The sequence below is a fragment of the Cupressus sempervirens genome, chromosome 5 (assembly GCF_028749045.1).
Source record: "Cupressus sempervirens isolate cs-2001-9-10 chromosome 5, ASM2874904v1, whole genome shotgun sequence".
Taxonomy (NCBI): Eukaryota; Viridiplantae; Streptophyta; class Pinopsida; order Cupressales; family Cupressaceae; genus Cupressus; species Cupressus sempervirens.
This window is the reverse complement of record NC_143122.1, coordinates 599,522,069-599,533,158: the sequence shown is the minus strand read 5'-3', so window position 1 is coordinate 599,533,158 and position 11,090 is coordinate 599,522,069. Positions and strand designations below refer to the sequence as shown.

At 34.0% G+C, this 11,090-nt stretch overlaps 1 protein-coding gene across 1 annotated transcript in view; it reads right to left on the bottom strand.

Moving 5' to 3' along the window:
- Positions 1 to 10,706: 10,706 nt before the first annotated feature.
- LOC149557345 (uncharacterized) overlaps positions 10,707 to 11,090 on the bottom strand; it is a 39,293-nt gene continuing 38,909 nt past the window's right edge. The window contains exon 8 of the mRNA XM_089830214.1: positions 10,707 to 10,825. The gene's annotated coding sequence lies outside the window, so the exon portion shown is untranslated. The remainder of the gene's footprint in view (positions 10,826 to 11,090) is intronic.

Genomic DNA, 11,090 nt, shown 5'->3' with positions numbered 1-11,090 from the left:
AACATAAGCATCTTGAAATAAAAGGGTTGACACATATCACACATCTACCAAGGAGTTTTTAGATAAAATGGATTAGGTATATTCTTAGTCACATACACAATGGTTAGTTATGGTTAGAGCAGCACGTGTTGATAACCAAAAGATGATTCACAAGATTACTAGCCTTCCCATGCTCAACAAAGAAAAATCTACCAAAACCTTAGGTCAAGATGAACTCTAGAAGAAAACCCTAGCCGAATGGGATGGTAGAGGTTTGAAAATCAGCACTATTTTTGATGTGGAGTTAAGATTTGGTATTCATGTAATTGCCCACAAGATTTATAGCTCTAGTCATTTAAACAATGTGTCATGTGAGGCAGTGGACTTAGCATTTAAAGTTGTGAAGAAAAACAAGGAATTTGACTTGTCAGAATTACTATTGAAGCAATTAAACAAGAATATGGACAGCATCAAAACATCAAAGAACAATCCTTGTAAATTTGGTTATTTGTTGACGTGTCTTTTCTTTTATGTACAAAAATTATTTCCATCCAAATGTTATGTTGTGTGGAGAAAGGATGTTCCCATTTTATATTAGATAAATAAGTTTACTGCAAAAATGGGTAAAATTTTTGATAGTATTATGGATAATTATTTTGAAGATTTTAAGGAAAGGATGAACAATAGGTTCAGGATTCCTCCTAAACTTGTTGAGGATTATAAAGATGATGTGTGTTTCATGGTTGACTATGATAGAGTATACATTTAGGCAGTTAGGCCTCAAGTTGCATGGGTGAAACCTCTCCCTTATGAGGTCAATATTGACAAAACTAAGGACATTATTGAAGCATTGGTAAATGAGCCTATAGACCGTAAGCAACTAGTTTTTGGCACATATGATGAGGCAAAAGCTAAAATTGAACTGAAAATCAAGCTACCTCAAGCAATTAGGAAAGGCAAGAGGAAGACAACAAAGATGAAAATTGCCACTAGCCCTCTAATGCTTACCAAGGGAAAAGGAGAGGACAAAGAAGAAGAAGAAGAAGAAGGAGAAGAGAAAGAAGATGAGAAGGAGGTAGAGCCAACAAAGAAGAAGGGCAAGGTAATTATTACAAAGCCACCAAAGGCCTCGAGAGCTATTTTCACTAGGAGAGGCAAAGGTAAAGGTGAAGTTGTGCTAAGAAAGCCCCCACTTACCTTCTAGGAAAGACTAAAACAGATGGAATAAGGAGCTAGCATTACAAACTTCAAGACTTTAAAATTTGAAACAAGAACTGATGCCAAGAAGATGCAGATTGAGGAGCTAATACTCACACAAATGGGGAAATGGAAGTATTCCCTTGACCAGATTGCTCCCCAAATCTCAAAAGAATTGTTAATGACATTGTAGCCAAGGTGAGAATCAGCTACATAGATAGCTAAGGATATTCATGAACATTCTTAGAGGAAATTATTGCCAAATCTTACTAATGTAGAAGTAAAGGTAGCCATGAAAAATAATGAAGGTAAGATGATGATCAGATTCCACACATATTTGATTTTAATTAAGGATATTGAGCATGTTGTGAGAGATGCAACAAACATGTGAAAGAATATCTATCATCTGCATAAGCCTAGTGATGATCTAGTTGAGATCCAGAATGATGATGGTGACAGTGATGCTGAAGAAGATGATAACACTCCATGTGCTACTGTTGATGTCAAAGACTATTAGGCACTAAGGGTTGATGATGAAGAGAAAGTGGAAGAAGCTAAAGAGGAAGACAAGGAGGAAGATGAAGAAGATGATCCAATGAAAATTGCAACAAAATTCATTGCTTCCCTTCCTCATTCTCCACCTAAACCAGTAACTTCATTAGGGTTGGAGTTAGCTTTAGTAGGAATAATTGCAACTACATCAGAAATATCATCTACACCTGCTACCTCATAGCTCTAGGTATCTTCAATGGAAGTGTCAGTCACTTCATCTATTGACCTACAACCCTCTTCATCAGCACTCGAGCAATCTACCTTAGTAGTGTGCACAACTAATAGTTCTCCAATTATGTCAACTTCTACTGCAGCATGTTCAGTAAGTTTGCCAATGTATTCTACAATTTCATCTACTATAGCTTTAACTGCACCAGTTTTTATTCCAATTAGCTCTTCAATTGTAAATATTCCAATTTGTACATTACCTATTGGTACATCATTTTTGGGAACCACATCAATTTTGGATACAGTTGGTACTTCTCTTGGTTTTCCTCTAGTTGCACCAATTCAAGTTTTCACTGCTAGTCTAACTACTTCAACTATTGTTTCCATTTCTAAGTCCAAGGAAGTAAGCAGAGAAGGAAAGTGAAATGTCCCTTTCTCTGGTTTTATATGATATTTAAAGCCTCTAATCAGATATTTAAGATCAAACAACCAATATTTCAAAGATCCACCAATTTCTCAATAAACCCCAAATCGGGTATGCCGAAAATAGTGCCAAAAACTTCACAACTTCACATATTATTAATAAATCTGAAAGTGGAAATTTTTTATAAAAATTTCAGCAGTATAAAAGCATCCAAAATGACATTTATAGATCTGTATAACATTTAAACAATAGCTCCCAAACAGAGCACAACAAACAATGCTCATCGGGCTCCCCAAAACAACACAAAATAGTCGGAAACACCACAAAAGCATTGATAAACTATCTCAGAAGTATAATCATGACCAAATACATATATTTAGATCTATTTTAACATCTAAATGTCTGATATACAGCAGCAACCCAAACTGATATGAAATACTCAACTGGAAACACCAAACTCTTACAAAAACACTCCCGAAAACCCACAAATCTACACTGTTCAGCACAAAGGAAAACTCTGCATGAGCATGCACATGGAATGGCTTTAATCTCCCATACTTAGCCTTCCTAAAAACCTGCAAACTTCCATTCTTGGGTCTCCTTCTCCACAGGTTTGGCAGCCTCTAAAGAAAAATAAAGCAATGCGCAAAAATCAAGTTTTAAAATGAGCCCAAAATGCCTCCAAACCCCCTTAAAAGAGGGCATAACCCTAATTCACGTCCAAGAGGGGTTAATAAAACATATTTTAATAATAATTTTTATTTATTAGTCCATTTGCTTCCAAATATTATCCCCTTTTGCTGAAACTTCACCTTTTTGGGCCTGCCTGCCTTAGCAAAGATTATTATTTTTAATTATTTGAAAAGGGGACATGAAAAGTCCTCCCCTTCCAAATATTGCTTGTCCTCAAGCAATGGCTGAACAATAAACCAATCAATCTACCTGGATCCCAAATGTAGTCATGAACTATACTACTATCAATTAACACAGGCTCCTGCAATATCCTCTGCAATATAACCAAGAGGAATCCATAATCAAACTGACAATTAGAGCTCAACCAAATTCCAAAATCGCAACTACCACAGTCAGGAATGCATGAGACACAAACTCTTAGAACATCAAAACGCAAGTAAAGTGGACAAATCAAACTGTAAACACAGTAAATACCATCAACGTATCCCCCTGGCCTATACGGAATGTACAATCCAACTCTGTAACAATGGTGAATGCTCTTGAATGAAACTATACCAAGTATGGAGAATCCACACACTGTACAACTCCTATAGTCAACACAACTCTGCAGATCATTAGCCACTATCTCATAACCATAACTCCCATGCACCACTAATGGTGAAAAGCCATCATAAGATAAACAACAAGAAATGGAACCCAAACCAAATTTACCTACCATCAACTCCTCAAAACAAGGATCAAATGCTTACTGATGTACATACCCTGCAGTATAATGTTGATAAAAAAAACCAACCTTAGTGAACAGCTCACCATGAACAAGTGATACAACCCATTGTGACTGATCACCAACTAAGTCAAGAGATGTCATAGCCAAAGGAGTAGAATCAATAACAACAACCGCTAAAGCATCACTCCCAAACTCCTAATCTAAGTCATGTATTATCAAGTTGTCAACTGCAGAACCTATCACCATGTCATGCCCATCACAACTCTCATCCCGAGGTGTCAAACTATCCCATAACTGATGACAAGCACTAGCAACCAAAGTACATCCCTGTATCATCATCTCATCAACATGGCCATCAAAGGTAAATTGATGAGCATACGTCATAGTGTAATGCTGATAGAATGCGCCAATCTTAGTTAGTGGCTTAGACTGCAATCTAGATGTAACTAACTGCAATCGATCACTAACCAAGTTGGAACTGACTACTACCTCTGAAGAAATCGCCAAGGGAGTAGTATTACTAGCAAGAACCATGCCAACTATCAGCTCGCCAACATCACACATGATCTTTGATACAACATATCTAGTCTTCGTGCCACCAGTACTAAAGGCCACCATCATGTCAGGCATACCACAACAATCTACTATAGCACCCAACTCAACTGAACCTGACTCTAGTGGGGACAAACTCAATATGCCAATGTTAGTATCAAGGATGGATGCATCCCCATCTCCACTGTCTTTGACAATCTTGACCATGGACATCCTCGGATCACCAAACACCATAGCTTGTGATTGTACAAAATCTAGTAAAGAGTGTAGTTGCTCTAACTCCATGGTCACCTTAGCCAAATGAAATTGTGACTCCTTGAAAGCCAATTGTGTAATCTTAAGAATCTCAGAAGTCACCTCAAGCTACTGAGTAATCTCACTCACCTCATCTTCCTTGGCCAATAATGCAACATATGCTGTACTCCCCCACTCCATAAGATAATCTTTATCATCTACCAACTGCATATAATCCTATCTTAGAATCCGAATAACCTCCCATAAAGAGTGAAACTCTGTCAAGGAAAGATAATTTCCTCCCTGCTCATCACTAGTAGGAGAACCCCATCCATAAACTGCTAACAATTGATGAGCAACATTGAAATGCTGGCAAGCAATAGCAATGTCTCACTCACTAACTCTCAACTGACTAGACACATGATGGCACTGGCTAGATTGTATCCTACAAAACTCCTCTGACGCACTTTCTAAAGGAGTATCCTCAAGGTTACTAGTCTCTAGAGTATTACCATCCATATCTTGCGAATCAACTCCAAAGCTCATATCAACATACAGAGTATCAAAAATTGTAGCACTACTATCCAACTCCTCTGTACCAAAAGAAATTGCCAAGGAAACTAGGTCTTCAAAACTGCCCACTGCATCCTCCTGGATGTCATCAATGCCAATATGATCTTGGGACTCATCTATACACACTACCAAATATGAAATATCATCAACACATTCTAGCAAAAATGGTCGACTGGATATATGAACAAAGCCCAACACCAGTGTATAAAAACTAATACCAACATTGGATAAGCTCCTGGAACAAGAAAAAACAAACATCATGCAATCTGCTGATCAAATCCATCATAGCACCCAAACAATTACTGCTACCAAAAAGTGTTAAAGATTTCCAGTCAACTGAATCCCAAATGCCAATATAACAAACCTGAGTCCATATCCGTAAACTAGAATCAGCTAGTAACTTAAGCAAACTCCTCACCTGAGTAATATTACCAATGCCAACTAATTCCACATACCTGTCATGATGAGATAATGTAGTGAAAATATTGTATTCACTCACCTTCAGCTGGCTAGATAAATCATGTGAAGTACTACTAGCCTCAACCTCATGTGACGAAGCATCTAATTGTGCCTGGTACTCTCTCTCAACAAAGTCATGAATGCTCAATGTCTGCTCATCTCTACCAGGTATCTCATCATCATGCACAACAACATCCTCATAATCATCATCCTTGAGGTCAAATCTATCTATCACTCTTTGACTGAAATCATCAAATGTAGTTACCTGATCATGACGTTGAGTAGTCATTCCATGATACCACCAATCATAGGCTGCATCTTCCAACTGTAGACTTGAAAATTGAACAGCATCACTCTCCTTCATGGGGTTAAGTGTGAAGAAGGTCTGTAATTTTTATAGCCATGCTCTAGCTGAAATTTTATTTGTTCCATGAAAGGTAGGTGCTATAAACTTTCTTATTTTATTTTTGAGCTCTCTTCCACTTATGTCATGCTCCCTCCTGTACTCTTTCTTGGGCATCAAAGTGTTCATCATATCCACATATTCTCTAAAAGGAACCGAACTGTGAAAGTCATCATCTAAACTATTGTAAGTAGCTCTTAATGCAATCAAGTTACCTATAACCTCTTCCATGGGATTAAGGGCTGGATTTGGCACTGGTGGCTCATTTGCATGCAGAAAAATAGTTTTTATTGATTTAGAGGGTGTGGGTTTCAGATTTCTTGGCTCCTCTAAAGTGCTCCCTTTCTCATTAATAGATGCAACTCCTTGCAATTTTTCTATCAATATTCACAAAGCCTCTCTAGTTTCTACCAAACTATCCATTGTTTGCTTTTGAGTATTTTGGATGTCTTGGAAGAATTTCTTTGCCATCTCATCTGGATCAGCCATACTTTTGACACATTGTTTGAATCTGAAATCTATAAAAGGGTGTTTTTAGTTTTTTCTTAAAATTGAGTTTTGATAGAGAAATGAGATTTGACCAAAACAGGTTTTTGCATCACAAATGGTGACACAGATCTATGCTTTTACCTGAAAATAGATTGATATATGTAAAAATAAAAGCTTTGTATATATTATGCCATATGTATGCAAGAAATATGTAACATATGTATATACAATAGCTTTACAAAGATCAATTTTGAAAAATGAAAAATCAGAATGTCAGTGTACATAAGTTTTGGCTCATAAGTGTTTTTGTCACTAATGCCAAAGGGGGAGATTCTTGGCATTATGTTGTATTTGTTATTAGTAACAACACTTATTTGATTTTGAATGGCTATCAAGCTCATCACTCAGTCCATAGTTTATACCGAGCATTCAATGGTTACCTTGTAAGTTTAATAGTTAAGCAATTCACACTGAGTATTCCTAAAGCTAGTGAATGTATGTGCAGTTCAACAATATTTATCAAGCTTACAACGTTCATCAAACAGATAATGGTCACCGAGCTTCACAGTATCTACCAAGTCATTAGTTTGTGTGATATGAAACCAGTTTCTACCGAGTGATAGATGTGTAGTGTTCATTGAGTGACAACAAGGTAAACGAAGTATTTAGTATTTACTAAGTGACACTATATCTACCAAGTCTCCAATGGTTAGCAAGTTCCAAGCTACGTTGTGTGATTAGTATGGACTGAGCTTCTACTTCTATTGAGTGCATGATAATGCCAAGTAATGCAGTGATGTTTTGTATCAGAAGGTCACCAAGTTAGCTTGAGAGCCTGAGTTTTCTACTATTTGGCCGACTTAGTAATGTTTTATTTAATTGTGTTTTAGCTGACCTTGCCATTGTAATTATTGGAATGGTATATATGTAATGTATTGTATCATTTTCAAATAAGTATTATCATGAGTATGTTAAGGAATGGACATGTAATGTTTTAAGAAGAGTGAATGCAAATCAATAGCAAAGCTGAGTTTTAAACAGGGTCATTAAGGAGCAGCAAAGACATGTTAGACACAAGAGGTGATCTGTACTTCAAGATCTATTCAATAATCAAGTTGTAAGTTAGATTTATTGTTTCATCCTGACAAGTGAATTAGTTTTATAATCCTTTAATAGGGTAGACTTAATAGTCTTTGTATAAATCTCCCAACAGAGTGCATACTTCATTGTATGTTTGTAAAACCTTTAACAAGGTGGATCTAGTAGTCCAAATTGCTCTTAACAGGGTAGATCATTAGAAGTGGTCAATGTAAGCCCTAATAGGCTAACTTTATACTATAGTAGTGAAGTTTTGTGGGTATCATCCCCACCCCAGTTTTACTTTCTATTTGGAAGGTTTTTGGGTCACCAAAATACTATGTTCATGTGTTATGAATGTTTGTCTTTTCTCATGCACGTAGTAGACTAGATAAATGAATGGTGAATGATTTATATGGTTATGTACTGAACTGATTTATAATTTTTTGAGGTTATTGATTCACCCCTCTCCTCTCAGAAACCTAGCTAGTCTTGATTATTTCCAACACCAAGAACATATATGCAAGTTAGGAACTAGTCAGATGTTGAAAGAAAATAGATTTTCACTATACAACACCTACTAATAGCTCAAGCATAAAACACAAATTAGGAAAAATAGAAAAGAAGCATTCACTACAAGGCACAAAAGAACTCCCTAGAGAGAAGAATGGCGTGAATAGGTAAGAAAATGATAAATTTCATTAATGGAAGGAAAAAGGATTAAACTTGCAGAGCATACTACTATTGCAAAGTGTAAATAGAAAAGAGTTGTTAAAAATATTTACAATTTGGCCTTTATAGATTAGGCATACCTCTTGTTTATACATGAATTTTAAACTCCAACCACAATGGAGTTAGATTATGGAGGAGCAATAAATAAAAATTAGAAAGAAATCTAATCATGAATGGAATTGCTCCTTTGAAGTGATAGGAAAAGCCCAAAAGAAATGCACCCAACCAAGAAAAGATCAAATCTAAAATGTCATATCCATACAAACAATAAAGAGGAATGGGAATAATTTAGAACCATAAAACAAGGCCAAAAATGTGCTCATCATTAAAGAACTAGCCTTGGAGATGTGTATTGGACACAAGAAATCAAATCGTGTCATTGTCAAAAAAATATGGGAAGGGATAACACGTACAATTAACCCACCTCCATACACCTGTAGAGTTGACCCACATGAAAAATATCATTTCTACACCAAAAAGTGGTGGACCATTGATGTACATATTTCCAATTGAAATGGAAGATAATTATGCTACAAAAATCTCTTAATGAATGATTAACAGACAATTGTTGATGAAGAAACCTTTTAATCTAATGTATGGAACATTTCCCAATGCATCATGGAAGAAACAACAAATGATTTCATTATTTTTCTGGTTGCTAAAAGTCAACTTTACAAAACACAATGATGGGATAATGTGAAAGTTTGTAAAAGAATACACTAGGTCACTTAGCCAAAGAAGAGACTAAACAAGTAGCCAAGCTACTTGATAGAAGAATAGATCAAGGCAATCAACCAAAGAAAACTCCATAAAATACATGAAAATTTAACCCCCAACTAACCTATTAACCCACAAAATAATCCATCTCATTCAAGATGTCTCAAATCCTTTATCAATGATGGGCTAAATTAGGGAAAAAATAACCAAAAGTAACTTCAACAAGATAATGAAAACCCAACTTACTTAAGCTATAATAATATTATTGATAATAGACATAAAGAAAATGTATATAAGAAAGATAATAAGAGAATATGACAAGGAGTAGATAAATTATCACCTAGATAGAAGGTGGAATTACATGTCAACCAAAGGTAGATCATCCTTAATCATGAAATGAAGTATGCAAAACATGTGGAGGATGATAATGTGATAAGTGTAGTGAAGTTGGATATCATATGTATAGTGGAATGTGATAATAACTATCACAACCTAAAGTAGAATTTTTGCCTACACCATGTGCAAATATAGTTGCCTCATATGAAAACGACAATGCAATGCATTATCTTAACTAATTGTAAGTAAAGTGTAATTAAGAATATTTAATTACACCATAAAATCATATTAAAATTTAAGAAATCATATAAAGAAGCTAAAAATAGTGACAAACTAAAAAAGAGCCAGCCTTTCACAAACTATCTGAAGCTAAAATTGAAAAGAGATCATGTCCCAATATTTTGAGTTTACAACATAGAAACATTCTATATAAGGCTCTGAAAGCTAGTTTAATATAGGAAAAGATACAATTTCAAAATTTGAAGTACCAAAATATAGAACAACCAAGACAAAAGGGAGAAAAAAAAATGGTATATGAAGAGACAATGGGGTAGCAATCATAGTATTTCTATAGAAAAGTTTTACATCATCATCTTCAAAGTATTTGTATATTGACCTCCAGAAGACACTTAATGACTAGCTAGACCTTAGAGGAGGTTCAAAGACATGGTTGATCATGGAGATCAGCCTATATATACCCTTAAAATGGTTCAACACAATAGTTATGGAATCAGTTTGTTAACCTTAAAAAAAGGATAAATTTGATTTAAATTATTTCATCTATTAATTATTATTATTAATGAAACATGAAAATTAGATTATAAATTATTCTTCCCTAAGATTTTGTATCATCTTGATCTATCAAATAAAATCAAAAATAAATTAGAATAATGTAAGATAAAAATATTAGATTAAAAATTTACTTAAACAAATAAATTTTCATTCATCCATCGATTATTCAACTAAATTATTTTATAACATCTCATTATATATATCATATTATCCATGCATATAAATCATAAGATTTCAAATTTAAAATTCAAATAAGTAAAAAACCATTTGACAGAGCTTACTAAACTATAAATAATGATTATTTCAACTTAAAATTATATCACTTTTAGATATATAAAAACATTATTAAATAATAATGATACCTTTAAATCTTCTTATACATTAACATCATTACAAAAGTAGATAATAAAGTATGTGCAATTAACTATATATCCAGTTTGTTTCTTCCATACTGATGATAAGTTACAAAATGCAACATATCAATCCAAATTTAAAAGAAAGTAGGAGTTTGGATATTAATCAAAATTATCAAATACATTAGTACAACACAATTATGATATACATATAATGCATGTACATTAGTACAACACAATTATGATATACATATAATGCATGTGCAATAGTTGTAGTGAAAAATAAATAATTGCAAGTTATTTTCCATATAGGTGATGAAAAAAATCTTTTGTAAGCTTCTTCTTTCTGATTGCATAGCTTGATTCTTCTGTCAAATTAAAAAAAAATCATAACTATAATGATACACTCAAAACACTAATAATATAAAATAATAAGGTAAATTGAAAACATTATATTTTACATCTATAAATTTTTATTATTTTAATTTCAATTAAATTAAAATATTAACTCCTCAAAAAACAAAGAAATAGAATTATATCTCTTCTTCAAAATCTATGAAAAGACTATCTTTATTAGTACTTACCATGAGGCTAATCAATTTTTTGTAACTAATGATTATTATTTCTTATTTC